Below are 25,294 nucleotides of genomic sequence, written 5' to 3' on the forward strand. Positions count from 1 at the left end.
CCAAAAGGAGGCCAAATACTCACTACAAAATATCCTACTGATATTAAAACAACCCTAAAGATACAAGAGTGTTTTGATTTCCCCAGAATTTAATGATTTATGTATAAAAAGCTTGAAGAAGTAAAAGTACCAATTAGATATTCCTTCAAGGCATTCAAGCTTTCTACCTCCAAGGTAAATTATAAAATACTGAGTGCTAAATTTTCGAATAATGTATAAAAAATAAAGAAAGAAATTAAATGTAAAAGTGGCATTCAAACATTATGGATACTTTCCATATTTCACGAATGAAATTTACTGAAGCAAATTTACAATTTGTGCCTGCAATATCTCATTTTAACGTTGTTCAATCTATAAGAAATACATTGTATATATTTTTCAGCGTTTTTCTGCGTCTTCAACCTTGAAAGCACTAATCGTCACTATAGAATTGAATATTCATCGGTGCTAAAAAGAAATGATGCCACCTATACGTTTTAACCAAAGCTCAACATTTACTCTTCTCAAAAAACAAATCAATAAAAAACACAGTCAGATGTATTGGAGTCATACAAATCTGATGGACACAATTGCTTGTCCAGAAGCTTGAAAACGACGCCTAGATGCTCACCAGGCACACATAATAATTATGACAAACTGAAACCTGTTGAAATCTAAGCCCCCGAACCCTTCCAACAAACCCTACTCACAAAAATCCCCGCCCACCACTGAACACAGCAAGCCAGCAAGTAACTCCTAGGACTGTCTCAAGCGTCCAGGGTCTCTGGGTTTTAGTTCCAGACAGCTGTTGTTGATGTTATCCCAGGAGGTGAAAAACTGTTAGCGATTGATTACCAACAATATCAATGATCAGCGGTGCTCAGAATTACTAAACAAATAGGGATCGAGTTTGTACACAAGGGTGGATTATCAGGTCTGCCAGGTTTGGTGTGGTCTCAGGATGATCAGTGGACAGCTTCACCACGCGCAAAGCACGTGCAAAAAGGTAGATTACCCGTAACAACGCCGTGCGCTCATAGCTATCACAACACAACGTAGGTCCAGCAGAATTGTGACATCACTGGAAAAAGGTCCATATAAGGAGCCCCTCACGGCTTTTTGGCGCAATTCCGAGACGATCATTTTGCTGCTAAACACAAGACATGACTTGGAGGACATCGGAAATCTTCTGATTGAGACAATACAGTAAGTTAATTGCTAATGGAGTCTGGTTTTCGCATTGTGACTTTTGAATAAAAAGGAAATATTTTCATTGGACGCGTTTGACTATTTTCACGCTTGTGACGGATTGTACCTATTGACTTGTTCACGAATTCCATAATCTTTACTCCTAGGTAGCCTACTGTGGTTCAACATGACACTGTTGCCTGTTTGGGTTCTTGTGGTGTGCCTGAGCCTGGTATATTCTGCCTCGGGCGATAAAGGTAAGGTTTTGTGCTACACTGTTTTGAATTCACTTTGGGTCTTAAGCACTTCCCAACTATAGCCTTTTATTTTTTAACTCCAAAAGAGACGGTCTGGGGTTTTCTTTTCAGCACAACTATCGCGAAAGTATACTTCTTGGCCTGATAACTCTAAATAAACCGGATTGGTGGGCTTCAAATCACGTAATTCTACAAGCTTTTTTAAATATAGGGCCTGAAAGATGACCCCTGGTGGCGCTCTTCCGGAACCCTTGAACAGAAAAAATGACATGCCAAAATTTTAAAATTAGCAGACATTTTTGTTCAGTTACTTCTTAAATCTCTCCACGTAAAAGGCCTTTTGTAAAACATTTGCTATTACATCAGTGCATGGAAACTGAAAAATCACATAACTTAAAAGAGAAATAGCGTGCCAAAATTGACCTTTCACTTCCAAAAATATAGAAATTAACACTGCAATTCGGTAGTCACATAATTATGGAAATGAACAGTGACGGAATTATACTTTATGATACTCTTTTGGTAAAAGCCAAAATCATTTATAGGGAAATATACTTTAAACAATCACCTGCTTAATCGAAAGATTCGGATGTATAATCTAACCTTTGGTGACAAGAACTGCGTCAGGTCAATTCAACTGAATCTAAAGTCCATCGACTGCAAGTTGGTAAAACCTTTGCAACGTTGAAAAATGTCGTCTGTACGTAAGCCGTCCGATATAAAAAAAAAAAAAATGTTTATAAGTGCATTGTGAGAGGGTTCCAGAAGCTCGTTGAGAGACCTTTTACTTTTAGGCTCTATTTTGGGACAAAGATGGGTTTGGAAAACGGGGCTGGAAGACAGTTTTTCAAAAAGGAGAGGATAAACGTCCCATGCAGGGTTAAGAATGTGCTCAACCATCTCACAGCCAGTTCCATTGTGGAATCCTCCCACAACAAACAGCGTGACTGGACTAAGCTTGATGTTTTTCAAGACTTGTCATGCATTTATTAAGCACTCATCGGTAAAAATGTGACCTGTAAACGCAATCTTGCATACGATTCATTTTTGTGGTCATTTGGAGATTAAGGTTGGGTGCGTTTAGGGGAGTACATCAACCTGGCATTGGACGCAAAAGTAAACAGTTTATGGGGCCATACGATAGGCGTCAAGTGTTACAATAACCGTAGGATCTTAACGCAAAAGCGCCCAAAAGCTTAGTTCTCGAAAAAACAGGACACGGGGCCACAATGTATATAATGACAATGGTTGCAGGAGCGAAGTCCCATGCAAAAGCCATTGGAAAAGACCGAATAAACTACATTTGTTATTGTTTCAAAAGTTGTGTCCTTTAAAGGTGTGCGTTTAGGTAGAAACGTGTTTCGTGATCACTGCTCTTTAACGTGGGGTTATCTATTTATCGTGAGGTTTCTTGTCGTGCCGTGAGGTTTCTTGTCGTGCCGTGGTTGAAAACATTCATATTAATTCCTAGCATATCGACAATTTCAATAATTACTTACCGGTACACTACAATCCAATTTATGTTTTCCCTCTTTTGAGGGAAACGTTTCGCCAAGCTTTTTAGGTTTCTTTATCGATAGGTCATCTTTCGCAGTTTCTAAGACAGCTTAAATTCTGGTCCACTAAAAATTCATTACATTTGGTGCATGATGTTACAAAGTCAGTCGTTAGATTGGGGCAGTATTTCTTAGTCAACTTTTTTTTCAAATGAAGTTTTACGTTCCTTCAAACATGGCCAATATCTTAATTTGTAGAGTGTTTTGACAGAATGATTCATTTATAGAATTTCTTATTGCCTTGTTCAACTCCCATTTTAACTTTTTAATGACCGTTTTTACATTCCTCTTTCACAAAATGTTGGCTTCACGTCAAATCCAAAAGTTTGGTGTAATCTTGGCACAGTATTCCTGAGTTGATTTTTTTTCCAAATGAAGTTTGAAGTTTGAAGTTCCATTAAATACGGCTAATATCTTAACCTGTAGAGTGTTTTGGCTGAACGTCTCTTGTATAGCATTTCATATTGCGAGGTCCAACCCCCCCATTTTAAATTTTCAATGACCGTTTTAAAGTTTAATTGCTTCTCCCATTGGGTTTGGCATTAACATCGATGTATATATACATAGATGCATTGATGTATTTTTGCTTCTTGTTTCTTTTTTGGTAATGTCTTTGTTGTTGTTGTTGTTGTTGTTGTTGTTCTATTTCATACAAAGGTGTTGCAAGTCCAGTTTCTTTTAATTTACCGTACGTCCGCGAGTCACGGTTGCTAGTGAGGATAAGCGCGCCCTCTCTTGATCAAGCTGGAGGCCCATAGTGATTAGGTTCACTTTCTGAGCTCCTGCAGTCATCCCGTTCTCTTTGTGTATCTTTGTATTGTCCTTTGTGATGATGACAAATGAAGAACAAATACTAAAAATAGTACATGTATGGCAGTAACCCCCGGTTCATTGCTACACAGATAAAGCTGGACTGTCTCCTCAGTTGAAAGACGAAGAAACCCGTCAAGATTTAGGTAAGTTTTTATGTTTGCAATTTGTTTTGTAAAGAAAAGGCAACCGTTGATCAACAGTTAATGGGGAAGGGGCCAAAAAAATAATAAATGACCAACAAGAAAAGTTGCCTCCAATTGGAATGCAGTGGTTTAATTTTGACTAAAACTATTCCCTGCAGAAAATGAGACCCCCAAGTGCTATCTGAAAATTATAGCTCAATTAGGCCTAAGAAAGCCCTTGTCAGAATCAATTTGCTTTCTGTTAAGGAGCCTGTTATAAATTCCACAATGTAGCCCGATACCCTCCTGAAAAGGTAGAAGAAAACAAGTTTGTCTTCTCCCCCCAAAACAGGTTTTGCCTCTGAAACATTTGGGTTTAGAGCTATCATCGTGACCGATCGGATTACCTTTTTTTTTCCTGTTAGATAATACTCTCCACGGTTTTTGTTTTATTCGTATCTCTCTCCAGCAGTTTTTTTTGTTTGTTTTTCACCGTAGAGTTGACAGTTGTGCTCCAAAAGTGTCATGAGCCAAATCACTGCACATTTTCCAAACTAATCTTCAGAAGTGATCCATTGTTTAGCAGAAAAAAAATGTTACCCTCGTTAGACACACCAAACACTTTGAAAATGCCGGTCTTTTTTACAACTCAATACATTAATCACACATAATCTGTCCTTACCTTGATTTGTATAAAACTTACCATGTACGTAAATGCCTCCAGAATATGAAAAATTGTTATGGTATTTTTCAAATTACTGATACTTACGATTTTTCTTCGCGGTCGTTTGACGTTCAAGACCGTAGGTGTGTTTTCCGGCGAACGTCCAGCACGACTGTCGAAAAATTAAATACACTTCTTTGCCGGAAAACCCCTGAAAATCATGTTTGGGTCTTTCATTTGAGTATTTCTGTCTGTCTGGTGATAGGTGCTCTAAAATATTTTGTGGCTAAGACAGATTTGGCAAACGAAGCAGGGATTTGGCAGTCTCAAAAGACACAACATCAGATGGAAACACTTTAAAGCAACTGACGCAAATAGGGACGGCGGAAGTCAGCAGAGTTGAATTTACCGACTGTTGTTTTGTTTTAATAGCGTGTTCAACTACTCAAGCTATTTGCGCCAATGACTGTACGTTTGTTCGTAACCTTCATTAATCAGCATCACATTACGGAGTTAGGAAGAGGGTCCAGTCTTAGAGGCAGGAGGAAACCAGAGTGCCCAGAAAAACAAAACAAAGCAAAAACAAAAAACAAAAAAAACAAAAACAAAAAAAACAAAACCCCTGAAAGAGCGAGTATGGACTTGAAACCAAATGCACTTAAAGCCTAGGCCAAGCCGGGACCGGAACCCGGGCCTCATTGGTGCAAAGCGAGGGAAAAAACCGCTACGCTAACCCGCTCTTCCTGTTATACCGACTCTCTGTGTCGAGATGCAAGAGAAGGCTGGCTTCACTTGCCTATACGATGCATCTCTCGCATAGTACCCCCCAATGTCACCAATATCTCCGTACTAGTGATGTATGCAGCTGCAATCTTCAACAAAATTGCTGACCACTACAAAATGTATCAAACCTGAGTGTCAACTTAGCTTCAAGGGGAAGTGTAAATACCTGGCAAAGAAGTTTTAGTGGACAATTCCTGGGTTTCCGTCACAATTTTGTTGAGCTTTCTGGGGGGATATTGTCACGTAATATGTCATGTGCAACGTCACAAATTGACGTCTTCCCGCCATCGGCGTTCAGTATAACCATGTGGAAACCAGGCTTTAGTCCCAGACTGGTGCTAGTTTACTGGACTCCCTCTGTATCCTAAGCCCTACGCCCACCCCCTTCCAAAAAATTGGGAATTCGCAAAAAAAAGAAAGAGAGAGAGCTTTCCCTGACTCCCAATTCCCATGCAGCTTCTCTCACCCAAGCATGTCATTAATGAATCACCATTTCGGCAATTCCCCGCCCCGGCGGTTTTTTTTTTTTTTTTGCGTGAAATTATCCACCACCAGTCGTCCAGTACAATGAACGATTAGTGGTTTAGGGATTGGAAAAGGAAGGGAAGGGCACGGACGTATATAAAAAAAAACCTGGACTTGCAACGCCTTTGTATGAAAAAGAAGCCAACCAGCGGCCATTTTACCGAGCCGAATACAAAGGCGTGGGTTGGCACCCTACTATTGACGTCAGGAAGAACAAAGGCGGGCATTACCAGGAAAGCTTTGCGTTCGGCTCGGTAAAATGGCTGCGAGTGGATTCAATGACTCTATAAGCTGATTAAAGGCATTGCGAGTCCAGATTTTATTATACACGTCCGTGGGGGAGGGGTACCCCTCTGTCTCATAATTGGCACGGTATCCACCATCCACTTGGTTTGGGCAAGTGGAAACAAAGCCGAGGAATTTCCCTCGGCATCCAGTGGAACGCTAAGCAGAAGACCGCTCACCAAGATCGTGCTTTTTGAGAGTTGTCGGTGCTTTGTCGCATCACGGGGCCTTACAAACAGTCTCAACGCCAACAGACTGCTGCCAAATCTAGAATTTCGCTATGCGTGCTGCTCGATGTGATGCACCCCCATCTGAAAGCGTAATATATAAACAAAGGCTACACCAGAGGCAAGTGGGTAATCTTTCAGTGCGTTTTCCACTTTGAGAAGAAAGACGATTTCAATTCAATTGCAACAGAAAGATTTATTTTGTCTGAATGCAAGCTGCGTCTAGAACCTTTGAGTGGGAAACATATTGTGCAATAAAAAACACAAAACATTTTCTTTGTTTGCACGTTTCCTATTACTTTAAACAAGCAACCAAGGAATAATTGGCATTTGCCTAACTTATTTTTGGAAACTGAGTTACTGCAGACCCCGAAAGTGAAATACAATGGAACAAACCACCTTCCTGGTTTCAAAAATCTGAAATACGTGTACATCTAAAACACAAGTCTAAAATACCGTGTTCAAAGATGCAAAGCTGCACATTTTGTTTTAGGGTAACCTTTCGGTAAACGCTAAAATGTAAACAGATCAAGCCATTTGAAGCATTTTAAAACATGCAACGCAATTAACCTGAAGGAATAAAATGCAGTGGAAAAGGGTTCTTAACTTTGATCTGACCTTTGCTGATGAGAACTGCGTCGGGGCAGTTTTACTAATTCTTGAACCCATCGACTACAAAGAGGTAAACCCTTACAACGTTGAAAACTCTCGTTTCTACTTAAGTGTACAAAGGGAGAAAGTGCACGACCAATGTAACTTGCATTGCCGGAAGTTCAAGGTCGTTACTGAAATGCGTTTTTTTTCACCCACCTTCGGGTCGGCGACGAACCGTAAGCGGCGGTAAGTATCACGCAGCTAGTATTTGTAGCCGCGTGCCTTTTTAGGTTATTTCAAGGGTTATAGCAAGATAGGGTTACTTCGTGTGAAGCCCTCAAGGGCTGACCGTGAAGGGGTTCACAAAGCTTACTGCTTCATTTTTTTTCTCCCAGCTTTACTGTTAGAAAATTCATACTTAACCTGAAACTCAAACGTGCCATCCACCTGGTGAAGTTGTTAAGTGACTATCTCAGTTAAATGCTAAACAATTCAATTTGATTTTAAAAAATGATCTCTTGAATACCCGCCAGGAATTTCGAAATATGTTCAACACACGGCTGTTTGAATTTCCCAATCAGCATGTAGGTTTTCGACCTTTCTTTACCAGTAACTTCTATCATTATTCAAGGTAAACAGAGTGACAGAACTGATTTCACAAAAGCTATTGTTGCTTCCCAAAATTTACATAATGTTTAAAATCTGGCATCAGTTTTAGAGAAAGCCTTGTAAAGTCAACGTGGTAAACGTGGAATTTGTGTGGTGCCAAAATCTGTGATTTTAAATTTCAACATATTCTGCCTTGTTGCATGGGTAAGAAGTATTGCTTTATTTACCTGGATGTTGACCCCTAAGATCACGCCTCCGGAACTTTGACTAAGAAATTTCCAAAAATTAGTATTCTCTTTTATTCTTTCTCAGTAAAAATGAAATCCCCATGAAAATTGGCAGTTGCAAAATATTTGCACATAAAGTAGAAGAAACTTAAAAGAATGTCTGATTTTAAGCAGAATATCCCCCTGAGTCTTCTGGCGTAATCTTTTGCTTTCCGACTTCATTGTTTTCAAGATGTATTTTTGCGTTGGGGAGATAATAATTTATATAACGGGTTTTACCCTTACCCAGCGTATATATTAATAAACATTGTATGCTCAGTACTTGTCTGATAGCTTGCGAAAAAAAACTCGCAAGCTTACTCGGGTGGGATTCGAAACCATGACAAGCTCTCGGACAAGCACTGAGCATACAGTGTTTATTAATATATACATTGGGTAAGGGCCAAACCCGTTATATAGACCTTTTTGTTGGAATATCCATACTTGCTTGAAGAAACAAACTTATTACCGTCACCTTAATAACCTTGTTCAGTGACTCTACAAATTAAACGTTAAACAAGAAACAACGTGTGACATTTTGTTTCCTCGAAATTAAAAATATCACCCAAGGTAAGGACCTTTATAAAAGAAATTTTACCATATTTGCTGAGAGAAAATGAACAAAAAATGCCTGAACTCAAGGAGAAATATCCTGCCAAAAACGTAGCTCCCATTTAGACCATTTAAAATTCATGGAGATCAGTGCAAGTCGATGCCTGCCTCGGAGCAGATAAAAATCAATTCAAATGTATGTTTGTTTTGGTTAGGGCAAAATTACAAATGTATCTAATTTGTAAAAGCATTTTACGTAAACTGTAGGGAAAAATGTGCGTTTCTGAAAGATTGTAAAGTTTGATCAGTCATTTCTTGATAAGAACTCCATAGGATCAACTTGACTGAATCCACAACCCATTCATTGCAGAATGGTAAATATTTTCAATGCTCAAGACTTTCGTTTCACTGATGTAAATGAATCTTTAAAGGGGTATTGACTAATATTACCGAAAGTGTAAGGTCGTCAACTTTTTGTATTCACCTCCAGGTCCAGGCGGGGGCAATACAGGTCCGAGTAAGTATGGGGATTTTTTTTTTGTCATATTCAATTAAAATGAAAAAAGGAAGACGCTAAAGCATGACGAATTACCATATTCTCCATCGAGAAAAAAAAGCTTTATTTCTTATGATGGATAAAATGAAGATATAGCTTTGTCACTGTGACTTCAGATGAGACCCTTGGCAGGACCTCTTGTTTTGACTCGATATCCATTAATTAACAGTGCCTCACACCAAAGGCCTGCTACAGCTTCTAGGAATCAAAGCCTTCAATCTGCCTGTTTAGTTGATGCTGGATTTAACGACTATTTGTTGAAATGGGTTCTTTTGTCGTTCCTCCTGGTCTAGCCTGTTTTCCAGACACCAGCATCGGATGTAATCCCTCTGAAATATGCGATCCGGATTATGGGTGTGTTCCACTTTAGTTTGAGAGCGGATATTGGGGATGTAAGTTATTACAGAAATTCCTTCCGAACGTAAACAAGATGATTAAAATATTCTACGGACAAGCAAATCAAACCAGGATTGGAAGCATGCTACCTAGAGTTGGAAACAGCAAAATGGCATTGTGAAGCGATTTTCGGTGGTACGCTCTATTCACATTTCTGTATATCGCTCTGAGTAGACAGGCATCGTGAAGCAAATTTCAACTAATGTTTGACACACTGACCTGCTCGTTACCGCTGTGCAAAGGCAGTATCGAACAATGATTCTTCATTTCCTTGATAACAGTTTTATAAAAACATCTTATACGTGCCCATGGAGAAGAATCAGTGATCTTTATTATATTATTAAAGTACTACGCGTCTATTGAACTCTGGTCTTTATTTCTGGTAATGTTTCCAAGGGGACGATTTGGGTATAACGTGAAAATATTTAACGCAGTTAACTTTTCTAAATCGGAGTATCATACTTTTTTCTTTATATTTACAGAACTCAACGTGCGTGTTAGCACCCTGCGTAGTGACTTCAGATCAGTCGGTGGTTTGGGTTTTTCTTGCATGTTTCTAGCATAATGTTTATTTGAAACGAATTCATACCAAGACATTTTAGAGTTAGGTGATGGGAGGTAAACATAAAAATTAGAATACATGATGCAGATAAATGCGGACTATCAAGGAAATATTTGACCTGTTTATTAGTTTTTGGAAACTTTTGGATTCTGTTGCACCGTCCAAAGTCAAATCATGGAATGTGCAAAGTAAAGTGCCGTGGTACAATTTGGAAATCCATAACGCTTGGCGTGTAAGACGCAGAGCTGAACGCAAATGACTTAAAACAGGATCATCCAGAGATTGGAGAAATTCAGAATATTTCAGGCTAGGGTTAAATACTACAATGAAAATTCCTCTTCCTGTAACACAAAGGAGCTCTAGAGAATACCGAGCTCACTTTTACACAGAAACCCAGGTTCATTTCCTGTTCATGACTGTGCTGAGATACTAAGCAATCAGCTTTGCCAGTGTTTGGTTTTCTTTGACAAAATTATCAGAATTTGACAAAATTTAGATTTGGCTAGAGACACAAAGGTGTTTTTCAGAGCCCAAAATACTTATTTCAAGGCATTGTCTTATTACAGTCCAGCTGATGGAAATGAGGTTTTACAAGTTACCAAGGCTCTACTAATAACTCATGTAACCTTGATCCACTCACGACATGCTCTTTAAAGGAAAACACCTTACCTATCCATAAACTTCTGTCTTTCACGCTAGATAGATCTCTGCCAAAAGGGAGCTCACCAGGCCATCATCAGACCTCTTCTGAAAAAAAACTTTGGATAAGAATATCTTTAGTAATAACAGACCAGTTTCCACATGTCATTTCTGGGAAAGTTCATTGAGAAAAATTGTCTGTTTGAGACTAAGTGCCAATATCGATGCAAATAAATTGATGGATCTCCATCGACCAGCATTATAAGAGGCACTACAGTACAGAATCTGCCCTCGTCCAAGTGACAAATGACATTATGATTTACCTTGATTTAAATCGGATGACCTTCCGTTTCACAAATAATTCCATACTCACAGTTGCCAGAATATATGCAGTCTTGTATTCTGTTGTATGTTCCTTCCATACCAAACCTACGCTCAAATTCTAATCATTTACGACTCAACTTCCCACGTACCCGAAACAATGAACGATTCACAGTCTCTGCAGCGAAGGAGTGGAACAGTCTGCCCTCTGAGCAATTTTAATAAAGAAATGCTCGAAGCCTACCTTTTCCGCCAATAATGATAGCGATAATATATTCACAATGTTAAATTAACTTTCTTAGTGCATCAAGTTCATGTAGCTACTCAACTAATTATCATTTTGTAAGCGCTGTGATTCAGTTCACTAAAGAGAGCGTTTTAAGTGCTAGAAATTGTATTTATCTTACTTATTATTACTCGTATATATCTTTTGAGCACAATACTACCAGTGTCCTCCACCTGCTGGGTGTTAATTGTGTGCAAAAATATCCATGAGGCAGAGTGCGAAAAAAGAACTGTATCTGACATAGAGTTGGGCTTCATATTAAAAGGACTCAGTGACCATACAAACTGTTGAGTCCGTTTTGTCATGCTGTTGTTGCTAAAACTGTTGGTGAAGCAGACGAGCAAATATATCCAATGCTTCACCGCCCCAATCCTCACCCCCATACAGAATTGGGCAGCATGATTTGTACAAAATAGACATGGCGGCGGAGAAAATCGGACTCGCAGTCAGCATTTTATTGTTTGGTGATAGCAGGAATTGAAAGCGTTACCAAAGGCCACCAAAGGGGGGTGGATACCAATGGAATGTTTACCCCCTAAGCAGCTGGGGGTAGATTGCGCCTCCCCCCACCCTGCCCTTTTTCAGATGTCGTCGAAGTGCATTATTTCTCTGGAGCTGAGCCCGTTGAAGTTATTTTGAGTAAGTCTTTGCAGTAATTTTGACACCAATTTGGCGAAAATCAAACAAATTATTATAAATTACTGCACAGCACGAATTTTTCCCGGACGAGTCAGCTAAAAGTGTCCACTTTTTACACTACAGTGCTCAGTGGACGCCAGTTGGCTCAAGACTTTTCCAGTGACCGTAATAACCAAACCTTGAGTCTGATTGAGCTCAAATATCACGTTTATAATGATTATGAGTGTTTTACATTAACTATAAAATGCATGCGCTAGGGTCACGTCGCTTTGAACCTTGTCTGGATACAAGACTCAATGGCCGTGTCCGTATCAACTGGCTGCGGCCGGTGGCTGTGTCCAAAAGGATCATTAACCCTGACGAAGAGGTGGTGCGCGATCCCGTTCCGAGAACAGTGTTCTTGAGTCATGTTCCCACCATTCGAGTGCGAGAACTAGAAACCCGTACAAGAACAGGCCGCCCGATTCAGATTGTTCATGAAACAGTTACAAACAGAAAACAAAACTTGCAAATTAAAAACAAATTAAATTAAATTAAAAACAAATGTCCAACAATCAAAGTTGAAACCGCAGTTTAAAAAAACTATCAACAATTTGCAGATAATAATTTTACTAAAACTTGGATGGCACTGTTTTTGTACCTGTTTGAACGACATCTAGGGATGGACAAAGCGTTTGTTTTACGGAGGTTATTTGACCTTATGGGGGAGCAAACTGTGATGGTTCTCGAAACAAAAGGAGATTTTTACCGAATTTCAAAGCTGCTCACGTCTTTTTTTCAAGATAGGGAAGTTGCAATGTGTCCCTCATGGAGTCGTATGAAGTTCTACTAATAACATCAACAGATAAGATTATGTGGAACGCTCTTTTTTGAAACTTCTCGAGCAGCTCGTTTTGATCCCTAGTCAACACAGAATGCCAAACTGGACATGAACATCCAAGAGTGGGTCGAACATAATATTGCTTGTAAACAGTCACAAGATCTTCAGTAGGTAAACTGCACCGTTTGAGTTGGCGTGAATGTACTATATATATATAGGTCCACGATTGAAGGCGTTTACACACCCACACACACACGCACACACTGAAAACAAAACAGAGGAACGGATAGTGAACAAGTCAACTGACAAAAGCTTGCCCCAAAATCCACACCACTGACAGCATAAGATGCTGGTGCCCATTTGAGCCCCCGCCAGTGAAATCCTAGCTACACCACTGCCTGGGTGGTTCTTATGTTTAAATGTACAGGCAGGCTGTTAATGTTGGCGGTCAATTTGAAAACATGTAACAAAATAATAAATAAAAACATAAACTCAAAAAAGCGTAAGATGGGGGCCATTGTTGCATGTGGGCGAGCAGCAAAAGAAAGCGAACGTGCAGGGAACAGTTGGGGAAAAAGAAAAACAAAAGTGAAATCTTTTGGCTACTTTTTTCGGGATATCATCTGGCATATTGTGTCGAAATATTGTGACGATAGCGGGCGTACTTTGCGACAACTGGTTCACCGCTGCCCAGTTGCGACTCATTAGATTGAAGGAATTCCACTGGTTTTGCTTGTGTGGAGACTAGGTGGTACTGGACCATAGGTTCGACGAGCAGAATGATTGGAATCGTCGGGTCTGATATCCACACTGGTTGTCGCCACCCCAGGAGAGGTTCTGCTCCCTGGGCTGGAGCTAGGTGGTCAAGCACTACCGGTTGGAGTACATCCAAACAAGCTGTGACCGCGGACAGGTTCTTCACGGCGTTCGACTCGATAACGAAACACTTCGTCGAGTACAGTAACATTCTGTACCCGCGGCCTGCGATCCTTTCTTTGAGAGATTTTGCTGAAACGGGCGTGGTGCACATAGGCCTATCTTACCGTTTTCACAAAGAGCCGTACATGTAGATTTTGAAGAAAAAAATGGTTTTCGATAAATCGCCACCGAAGCTTTTCCTCTTTCAAAACTGAAAAAAAGGAACAAGTTTATATCCAGTAAGAAAACCCAAAATGACTCTTTGAGAGATGATATTTTGACTGAGGCAAGTAATTAAACTGAACACAGTGGTTATTTCGCCGTGTCTGTTCGTGAAATCAAAATCCACGTTTTCCTACGTTTTGTCCTTTCTGTGCAATGCATTGTAAAGTCAACCGCCTCTACGGGTCTGCCTCACGCAGCCAAAAGGAAAGCCTTCTGCTCAGGTTTTCGCGGCTCACGGGCTTTATCATCACTGTCACTCCTGTCTGGCTTAAACTCCAAAACACACCCTACACAGCGTGACTTAGAAAACACTATACTGCACCAGTGCCGTGGCAACAGGTCTTCCAGGCTGGCCAGTAGGAGCCCACCACACGCTTTACCATAGATCAGTGCTAGCGCCCCCTACTGGTCATCCAGCACTGACACTATTTTTTCAAAGGGAAGGACCAGACGTGTCCCCGCGCGCAACTGTTACATTATAACAAAAACGTCCGGTTCTTCGTGAAAACGAACATCTTACTTACTTTCCGGCCTTTCTGTTTTGTACGTGTACAAGGCGCACAAAGATTTGTATCTCTTCGAGAAAAACGCAAATGCACTTCTCGAAAATTTGGCCCCTAACAACGTGAATGTTTTTTTCGTAATAAAAATAAATAAATAAAAAAATGATACCTTCGACATGTGTGGCTTTTCGTGAAAACGGTGACGATATAGCATAATCACACCGCGGCGTTCGCACTCATAACATGCCAACATGTCAATAAACTCACCCCATCTCACACGGCACTGCAAAATCAGTGGTCAACAACTGAACACTTTCTTTCTATATCAGTTGGTGCGAAGAAATGTTTAAACTTTACAGGCACCGATTGATACTGTTTTGCAACTGAACATTGATGTTTACGAACTGCGCTAATTATGCCTTCCTTTTCAATAAAGGGTAGTACAATTAATGTTTTGGGTACAAACCCATAGACTCCACCTCTGTACCTCAGTAAACTTTATTTTCAAAAGCTTGCCCAGAATTTAGTCATATTATGACTTTTAATTCAGTGTACCAGATTTTATTCAAACTCAAGGTTTACTGAAACTGACAGCCACGCGCATCTCAATTCACCTGTAGTGAAGCTGGGAGTGGAAAGTATCCACTTTTGGACCTGTGTTGGAGAAATAGGCGCTGCGCAAGAGCGGCATGTTTGATTTTTACTACCTTGGCGTCAAAATGAATGCAAAAGCATTACTCTGAAATTGCTCAAGTCTCAGCTCCCGAAAAAAAATGCATTGCGGTGATACAGGATAAATGTGGAGGGGCGGATGCTCTCGACTCTTTTAGGGTTACAATTCAAATAGGTACAAGCAAAGAAAAACCCAAGCTCTAAATGCTAAGAACTGGAGCAGGTTGTTTTTTTTTTCAGTGCCCAAAGGCCTCACTGATCTAATGATGCTTTTCGTAGGGTGCACTCTGACAGCCGAAGAGAGACAGAGCGCAACCAACTTAACGCTTTGGAAACAAAATGGCTATTCGTTGTGTGTGTAGAATTGCTTGCAGCTATTTGTTTGCCGATTGTCCATGTGCACTGACGTATAATCCACCATTTTAGTTCCCACATTTGAGACATTCATGGGCATGTTCAATCAAGGACCACAATTAAAGGTGGTGTACACCATTCGTAAAATCCCGAAAATGGGACTACCGTACAATCCTGAGATATCTTACTTAAACAACAGTACAGAATAGTCTCAGTCAGCCTGTAAAATATTTCCACCCAGAATGCTGTAGTTTTCGGGAAAAAACAAACATTTCGTTTTTTTTTTTTTTGTTATTTTGTTTTTTTTTTTACAATGGTCGTTATAGGGTTAAATTCACTTCACACACCGCATCCTTTAACATGTGCGAATTTCTGATATGTTGTGTTTGCAGGTGTGGGAGTATCCGTTAATGAAGGAATAAATCTAAGAGCTGCTAAACATATACCGACATTTGTTTTCACGAAAAGCACGGTGAACTGAAATTATAGAAACCTGAGTTTTAGGTGTAAAGTAGAAAATACATTGGATCAGTGTAAAGTCACAAATCAGCTACTAGTTAACTACACGTAGTTGTCCGTTATCAAACTTGCACCTTGTCGTAACTCTCTGAAAAGAGTACAGAACTGTGACGTCATTTTGAATCAGGAAGTGCAGCGCAAACGAATGGACCAAGCGGTGCACGCGTTAGGTCACGCTATGGTTCTCGCCCCAGTGCCTTTGACACATACAAATGTGCGTGTAACGTATTCACGGTCCGGGGATTTGCCCATGTTGATTCGCGTTCATTAAAAAAAAAATGGTACAGAGAAGCTGTCAGGGAGAGCATTTAATTTTGACCTCCATTGTTTGCGTGAATGTGTATCATTTTTTGCTACGTGATGCACTATTGTAACATTTTAATCACTCGGTATTTACACAGCAAGATTCTGTGCAGTGAGGTTAATGACTTTATCTCCTTGATATGAACAACAGAGCTCAATAGCTCTGAGATGGCCGAGTGGTTAAGCGCGCGGTTATCAGATCGTCAGACGGTGGGTTCGAATCCCAGTGGTGGTTTTTATTTTCCAAACGCTTGCTGTCAGTCAGTCGCTATAAGAGACTCTAATTCACCCCGTCAAATACCAGCAGTACCTTAGCCTACTGGATAAGCTCTGCGGCTGGCACTGTCCGCGAAGTCCAGGTGAGCACCTTAGTACAGGTTCGAGACGTTATGGCCCACTCGGCGGCCAGGGCTTAGGGGCTTGTCTCGTGTCCTCCCTTGCATGGTCGCTCGAACCCTTTTGGGGGTTAAATGGATGGGCAGGGAGGAAGTGCGTTGGGCCGGGAACCCCGAGATCCCAGAAGAGTCCTATATGGAAGCCGGTAACTGCGATTCTTGCGAATTTCAGGAGTCCGTGCGCCTGAATGCTTGGTCAACACCGCATAACTTTTGTCTTTTTCCCGCCTCGGCACTTTTTTTTTCACGTCCCCGGGCGCGGAAGAACCCACAGGGTAATTTTCTAGGTTTGAATACGGTGAGCCAAAGGATTGATGCTGATTTACTTTCATTTATAATATTAATTTCCTAAATTTTCGACAGTGATGCCGACCCCCAACCGTGTTGGGCCCAATTTTCTTCTCAGTGATCTCAGTATTAAAAGCTGTGTGGTGTATAATGTTAAATTTATTACTGGTGATTCAACAGTAAGAGACCCAGGGGTGGCACAGTCGGGCTGCACTCGCCTCCCTATTCCATCGACGGAAATACATTTTCATTGGTTACAACAAGAAATTTCGTTGGCTTTCAACTGCAGAATAATTTGATATTTGAAGAGAAATTCTCAAAAAAGATACGTCTCGCATATCTTCTTGGGCTACCCCCAAAGTTGCAACAAGTGCGGTGCAACTGCCGCTCTTTCTTGTGAATGGTTGATCCATCACTGGCCGGACAGGTCTCCCGAAAAATACGAGCAGGAAAACGACGAAATAAACTCCAAAGAAACGAACCACCCCTAGGTGCTGGAATTTCAACAACAGCAAATGACATCGAGAATGCAACGGATGTCAAATCAGTAAGCCTCTGGGTCTACCTCACTGTCGCCGGAAAAGGCGCGAAGCCCACTCCGTTTTCCCCCACGGTAACGCACGTTAGATTTAATTTGGATGGGACTTCACTTAATCCGTGCCTCATCGGCCATAAGTTGAACATCAGAATTCGGAGTTACAAAAATGCCACCGCAAAAAAGTCACCATCGCATAGTCAAGCAGATCCCCTTTCGAACTCGGATAGAATACTGCCAAAATGTACCCGTCATTTCTCACCAGTTTACAAAAATCAAATGCAAGTATTGGCCCTCGCACATTTCCCTAGTTGCCGGGCGTGAAAACGACACGATGGGCACCGTAAGTCGTTTCTGTACCAAAATGGGCCCTTCACATTAACAGAACACATCAACGAATTTTGCACATGCAGTTATGGGCAGAAATGCCACGCTGCATCGTCTACGATCATTAATCTCCGTTGTAATTATAGACTGGGTAGGACATCGCGTCCAAAACGCGTCCCGCGTATGCGTATTTCCAGGAGGGTAAATAACGATTGTTGCGACTTTTCTTGCGCGTACCTTCAAACGGAGTCTTCCCAAACCTGCTCGAGGTTATTGTACGTCAGTCGTCAGATTTCGAAGGAAAACTGAATTCCACACCTGAAAAGGATCAATTTGGAAAGAGTAATGGTTGACGTGTGCACACAAGCAGCGAATTGCCGGAGATTGATGGTAAATCAACGTTGGGAGAAGGAACTGCTTTTGACATGTGAACCGCGCTTTCAATTCAGAAAGTTTCAACATGCCCAGTACTTTATAATGCAAGACGTAAAGCCTGTTATAGTAAGAAATGTATGACAGTGTGTCGAGCCTATCGGGCTCAGTGTATGAGACTTCACTATGTCGCAGTTCTGTTATACTTGTTGGTAAATTAATTAAAATTATGATTTACCTTGATTTAAATCGGATGACCTTCCGTTTCACAAATAATTCCATACTCACAGTTGCCAGAATATATGCAGTCTTGTATTTTGTTGTATGTTCCTTCCATTCCAAACCTACGCTCAAATTCTAATCATTTACGACTCAACTTCCCACGTACCCGAAACAATGAACGATTCACAGTCTCTGCAGCGAAGGAGTGGAACAGTCTGCCCTCTGAGCAATTTTAATAAAGAAATGCTCGAAGCCTACCTTTTCCGCCAATAATGATAGCGATAATATATTCACAATGTTAAATTAACTTTCTTAGTGCATCAAGTTCATGTAGCTACTCAACTAATTATCATTTTGTAAGCGCTGTGATTCAGTTCACTAAAGAGAGCGTTTTAAGTGCTAGAAATTGTATATATCTTACTTATTATTACTCGTATATATCTTTTGAGCACAATACTACCAGTGTCCTCCACCTGCTGGGTGTTAATTGTGTGCAAAAATATCCATGAGGCAGAGTGCGAAAAAAGAACTGTATCTGACATAGAGTTGGGCTTCATATTAAAAGGACTCAGTGACCATAGAAATTGTTGAGTCCGTTTTGTCATGCTGTTGTTGCTGAAACTGTTGGTGAAGCAGACGAGCAAATATATCCAATGCTTCACCGCCCCAATCCTCTCCCCCATACAGAATTGGGCAGCATGATTTGTACAAAATAGACATGGCGGCGGAGAAAATCGGACTCGCAGTCAGCATTTTATTGTTTGGTGATAGCAGGAATTGAAAGCGTTACCAAAGGCCACCAAAGGGGGGTGGATACCAATGGAATGTTTACCCCCCAAGCAGCTGGGGGTAGATTGCGCCTCCCCCTGCCCTTTTTCAGATGTCGTCGAAGTGCATTATTTTTCTGGAGCTGAGCCCGTTGGAGTTATTTTGAGTAAGTCTTTGCAGTAATTTTGACACCAATTTGGCGAAAATCAAACAAATTATTATAAATTACTGCAAAGCACGATTTTTTCCCGGACAAATCAGCCAAAAGTGTCCACTTTTTACACTACAGTGCTCAGTGAACGCCAGTTGGCTCAAGACTTTTCCAGTGACCGTAATAACCAAACCTTGAGTCTGATTGAGCTCAAATATCACGTTTATAATGACTATGAGTGTTTTACATTAACTATAAAATGCATGCGCTAGGGTCACGTCGCTTTGAACCTTGTCTGGATACAAGACTCAATGGCCGTGTCCGTATCAACTGGCTGCGGCCGGTGGCTGTGTCCAAAAGGATCATTAACCCTGACGAAGAGGTGGTGCGCGATCCCGTTCCGAGAACAGTGTTCTTGAGTCATGTTCCCACCATTCGAGTGCGAGAACTAGAAACCCGTACAAGAACAGGCCGCCCGATTCAGATTGTTCATGAAACAGTTACAAACAGAAAACAAAAACTTGCAAATTAAAAACAAATTAAATCAAATTTAAAAAAAATGTCCGACAATCAAAGTGAAACCGCAGTTTAAAAAAACTGTCAACAATTTGCAGATAATAATTTTACTAAAACTTGGATGGCACTGTTTTTATACCTGTTTATACGACATCTAGGGATGGACAAAGTGTTTGTTTTACGGAGGTTATTTGACCTTATGGGGGGAGCAAACTGTGATGGTTCTCGAAACAAAAGGAGATTTTTACCGAATTTCAAAGCTGCTCACGTCTTTTTTTCAAGATAGGAATGTGTCTCTCATGGAGTCGTATGAAGTTCTACTAATAACATCAACTGATAAGATTATGTGGAACAATCTTTTTTGAAGCTTCTCGAGCAGCTCGTTTTGATCCCTAGTCAACCCAGAATGCCAAACTGGACATGAACATCCAAGAGTGGGTCGAACATAATATTGCTTGTAAACAGTCACAAGATCTTCAGTAGGTAAACTGCACCGTTTGAGTTGGCGTGAATGTACTATATATATATAGGTCCACGATTGAAGGCGTTTACACACCCACACACACACGCACACACTGAAAACAAAACGGAGGAACGGATAGTGAACAAGTCAACTGACAAAAGCTTGCCCCAAAATCCACACCACTGACAGCATAAGATGCTGGTGCCCATTTGAGCCCCCGCCAGTGAAATCCTAGCTACACCACTGCCTGGGTGGTTCTTATGTTTAAATGTACAGGCAGGCTGTTAACGTTGGCGGTCAATTTGAAAACATGTAACAAAATAATAAATAAAAACATAAACTCAAAAAAGCGTAAGATGGGGGCCATTGTTGCATGTGGGCGAGCAGCAAAAGAAAGCGAACGTGCAGGGAACAGTTGGGGAAAAAGAAAAACAAAAGTGAAATCTTTTGGCTACTTTTTCGGGATATCATCTGGCATATTGTGTCGAAATATTGTGACGATAGCGGGCGTACTTTGCGACAACTGGTTCACCGCTGCCCGGTAGGGACTCATTAGATTGAAGGAATTCCACTGGTTTTGCTTGTGTGGAGACAAGGTGGTACTGGACCATAGGTTCGACGAGCAGAATGATTGGAATCGTCGGGTCTGATATCCACACTGGTCGTCGCCACCCCAGGAGAGGTTCTGCTCCCTGGGCTGGAGCTAGGTGGTCAAGCACTACCGGTTGGAGTACATCCAAACAAGCTGTGACCGCGGACAGGTTCTTCACGGCGTTCGACTCGATAACGAAACACTTCGTCGAGTACAGTAACACCCTGTACCCGCGGCCTGCGATCCTTTCTTTGAGAGATTTTGCTGAAACGGGCGTGGTGCACATAGGCCCATCTTCACCGTTTTCACAAAGAGCCGTACATGTAGATTTTGAAGAAAAAAATGGTTTTCGATAAATCGCCACCGAAGCTTTTCCTCTTTTAAAACTGAAAAAAACAACAAGTTTATATCCAGTAAGAAAACCCAAAATGACTCTTTGAGAGATGACATTTTGACTGAGGCAAGTAATTAAACTGAACACAGTGGTTATTTCGCCGTGTCTGTTCGTGAAATCAAAATCCACGTTTCCCTACGTTTTGTCCTTTCTGTGCAATGCATTGTAAAGTCAACCGCCTCTACGGGTCTGCCTCACGCAGCCAAAAGGAAAGCCTTCTGCTCAGGTTTTTGCGGCTCACGGGCTTTATCATCACTGTCACTCCTGTCTGGCTTAAACTCCAAAACACACCCAACACAGCGTGACTTAGAAAACACTATACTGCACCATTGCCGTGGCAACAGGTCTTCCAGGCTGGCCAGTAGGAGCCCACCACACGCTTTAACATAGATCAGTGCTAGCGCCCCCAACTGGTCATCCAGCACTGACAGTACAGTATTTTTTCAGAGGGAAGGGCCGGACGTGTCCCAGCGCGCAACTGTTACATTATAACAAAAACGTCCGGTTCTTCGTGAAAACGAACATCTTACCCTCCGGCCTTTCTGTTTTGTGCGTGTACAAGGTGCACAAAGATTTGTATCTCTTCGAGAAAAACGCAAATGCACTTCTCGAAAATTTGGCCCCTAACAACGTGAATGTTTTTTCGAAATAAAAATAAATAAATAAATAAAAAAATGATACTTTCAACATGTGTGGCTTTTCGTGAAAACGGTGACGATATAGCATAATCGCAATGCGGCGTTCGCACTCATAACATGCCAACATGTCAATAAACTCACCCCATCTCACACGGCACTGCAAAATCAGTGGTCAACAACTGAACACTTTCTTTCTATATCAGTTGGTGCGAAGAAATGTTTAAACTTTACAGGCACCGATTGATACTGTTTTGCAACTGAACATTGATGTTTACGAACTGCGCTAATTATGCCTTCCTTTTCAATAAAGGGTAGTACAATTAATGTTTTGGGTACAAACCCATAGACTCCATCTCTGTACCTCAGTAAACTTTATTTTCAAAAGCTTGCCCAGAATTTAGTCATATTATGACTTTTAATTCAGTGTACCAGATTTTATTCAAACTCAAGGTTTACTGAAACTGACAGCCACGTGCATCTCAATTCACCTTTAGTGAAGCTGGGAGTGGAAAGTATCCACTTTTGGACCTGTGTTGGAGAAATAGGTGCTGCACAAGAGCGGCATGTTTGATTTTCACTGCCTTGGCGTCAAAATGAATGCAAAAGCATTACTCTGAAATTGCTCAAGTCTCAGCTCCCGAAAAAAATGCATTGCGGTGATACAGGATAAATGTGGAGGGGCGGATGCTCTCGACTCTTTTAGGGTTACAATTCAAATAGGTACAAGCAAAGAAAAACCCAAGCTCTAAATGCTAAAAACTGGAGCAGTTTTTTTTTTTTTTTCAGTGCCCAAAGGCCTCACTGATCTAATGATGTTTTTCGTAGGGTGCACTGTGACAGCCGAAGAGAGACAGAGCGCAACCAACTTAACGCTTTGGAAACAAAATGGCTATTCGTTGTGTGTGTAGAATTGCTTGCAGCTATTTCTTTGCCGATTGTCCATGTGCACTGACGTAAAATCCACCATTTTAGTTCCCACATTTGAGACATTCATGGGCATGTTCAATCAAGGACCACAATTAAAGGTGGTGTACATTCGTAAAATCCCGAAAATGGGACTACCGTACAATCCTGAGATATCTTACTTAAACAACAGTACAGAATAGTCTCAGTCAGCCTGTAAAATATTTCCACCCAGAATGCTGTAGTTTTCGGGAAAAAACAAACATTTCGTTTTTTTTTTTTTTTTTGGTTATTTTGTTTTTTTTTTTACAATGGTCGTTATAGGGTTAAATTCACTTCGCACACCGCATCCTTTAACATGTGCGAATTTCTGATATGTTGTGTTTGCAGGTGTGGGAGTATCCGTTAATGGAGGAATAAACCTAAGAGCTGCTAAACATATACCGACATTTGTTTTCACGAAAAGCACGGTGAACTGAAATTATAGAAACCTGAGTTTTAGGTGTAAAGTAGAAAATACATTGGAGTAGTAGAGATAGGAGAGTTCCGGATCACACCCCCTTTTTCACCGTTTTTTATCAAAAACCCTTGGGTACCTATACAACCAAAAAATCTCAGGGAATCTCTTAAAAATCTAAAATTCTAGATTTTGTCACTTTTCCCTGGGTACCTCATCAACCCCCTAAAATAAGGGTGCAAATATTATACATTTGTGTCAAAATCTCTTTTATTTGCCACTCGAACCTTTTGACCAGCCGGTGCCGCTCGTTCTCACTCGCCCGAAAAAATAAATGGAAGATCAAACTAGAAACGTGAAGAAAGATATGATTATATTGCAACCGCCTTAAGTAAATGCTCTTTGTATAAAATAGTAGTATATAAAAAAACATGTTGAATAAAATTGATAAAAATTTTATAAATCTATATATAAAAAGAGACATGAGTTATCAACAGCATCGACCTATATTAACGAACTTTATTCGATTTAAGAAGGCGTTTTTGGAAGATTTTATTAAACGGTATAAGATCTCATTATCACCACCTAGACGCAAATATCATACACGATTAGAACTAATAAAAGCTATCAGAGAGGATCAAAAACAATTTAGGCATCTCCCGCGTCAGTCATATCGACAGCTGTTGAAAACGGTACAAAAATATAATATTCCTTATGCAAACAAAGACAGATATGTCAAACAGGACTTTATTGATGCTATTAAAGCTTATACACAACCTCAAGAACTCGAGGAAGTAGACATTAAACGTATATGGCGTTTTAAAAATAATTTTCCTAATTGGGAGTTGATTCCTCGCTTCTATGAAGATGACCTAATACATTTTTTTTTGATTTTTACAAGCAGTTGATAGAGAAAACAGCGCTAGTCGAACTCAAAGAAATCGGGAGTTACAAATTACAAACACATCTTAAAGTGCAGTTTAGATTGGAAAAACTTGACGGAACGATTGACTACGGCACCTTTCCCTTTCAGAGTGATCAAGACGTAGTAACGAGTAAAGCCGGCGTTAAAAATGCACTTGCTAAGCAACGCGAAGAACAAATCGAACAGGTGGAGGCCCATACACAAAAAGGCTCGGGGTGGATCTTTGACAAAGTTGTCGCTGTTTACATCAACGTGGTTAAATATAATCCAGTCGGTTCTTCTTACATTCCGTTGCCTAAGGAACTGTTAGACAAAAAAGCAATCATAAACGTCCAAAATAAAGATCAAGAATGCATCCGATGGGCGTTGAGAGCAGCTTTGAAGCTGTATTCAGACGGAGTCAAAAGTCAGCTAGAAACAAATCCAAAATATAAAATAAATAAGGAGCGACCTTCGACTTACCGGTCAGAATCAGACAGTCTAAATTTTACAAACATAAGCTTTCCAACACCGATTTCACAAATTTCACGTATCGAATCGCAAAATAACTTGGCGATCAATGTGTTTGGTTACACCAAAAAAGACGGTATTTACATTCTGCACAAAAGCAAGCGTCCAGAAGAACCGATCAATTGACTTTACTTTAACAAAGGTGACGAAAATCACTATTGTTGGATTAAAAACTTTTCTCGGTTGACGGGTGACATCAATAAACACAACGGTAAAAACACTGGTGTTTTAAGTGCTTGTCGCCTTTCCAAACGGAAGAAAAGTTAGCCAACCACAAAGAAGATTGCCAAGGCTTAAACGTTCCTACATGTAAAGTTGAAATGCCAGCCGAGGGTGAAAATATACTCAAGTTTAAAAATTACAAAAATAAGCAAGACGCGCCTTTTGTCATTTACGCCGATTTTGAGTCTGTTTTAGAAAAATTACCGCCAGCAGACACAAACACTCTCAAAACACAGATTCACAAGCCTTGTGGATACTCATACGCGGTCGTCAGATGCGATGGAGTTTGCACTAGCCAAAAGACTTACAGAGGCCAAGACGCGGCTGTTGATTTTGTAGGGTCACTTTCTCAGGAAACAGAGAATATCAACGAAACGTTTAAAAACAAAGCGAAGTTGATCTGGTCACCCGAGTTACAAAAACTTTACGAACAATGTAATAGATGCTGGATATGCGAAAAGTTGATAGATCGAGCAAAAGCGG

The 25,294-nt window shown here is 40.6% G+C and overlaps 1 long non-coding RNA gene across 1 annotated transcript; it reads left to right on the forward strand.

Annotated features, from left to right (window-relative positions):
• The first annotated feature begins 1,089 nt into the window (after positions 1-1,089).
• On the forward strand, positions 1,090-10,605 carry LOC110985009 (uncharacterized). Its single transcript, XR_002598917.2, has 6 exons — positions 1,090-1,185; positions 1,335-1,424; positions 3,883-3,936; positions 8,911-8,937; positions 9,270-9,368; positions 9,855-10,605. It is a non-coding gene; the product is annotated as an uncharacterized LOC110985009 (long non-coding RNA).
• Positions 10,606-25,294: the final 14,689 nt, after the last annotated feature.

This window comes from Acanthaster planci, linkage group LG10 (assembly GCF_054643075.1).
Source record: "Acanthaster planci isolate LZ-2023a linkage group LG10, COTS_SCS, whole genome shotgun sequence".
NCBI lineage: Eukaryota > Metazoa > Echinodermata > Asteroidea > Valvatida > Acanthasteridae > Acanthaster > Acanthaster planci.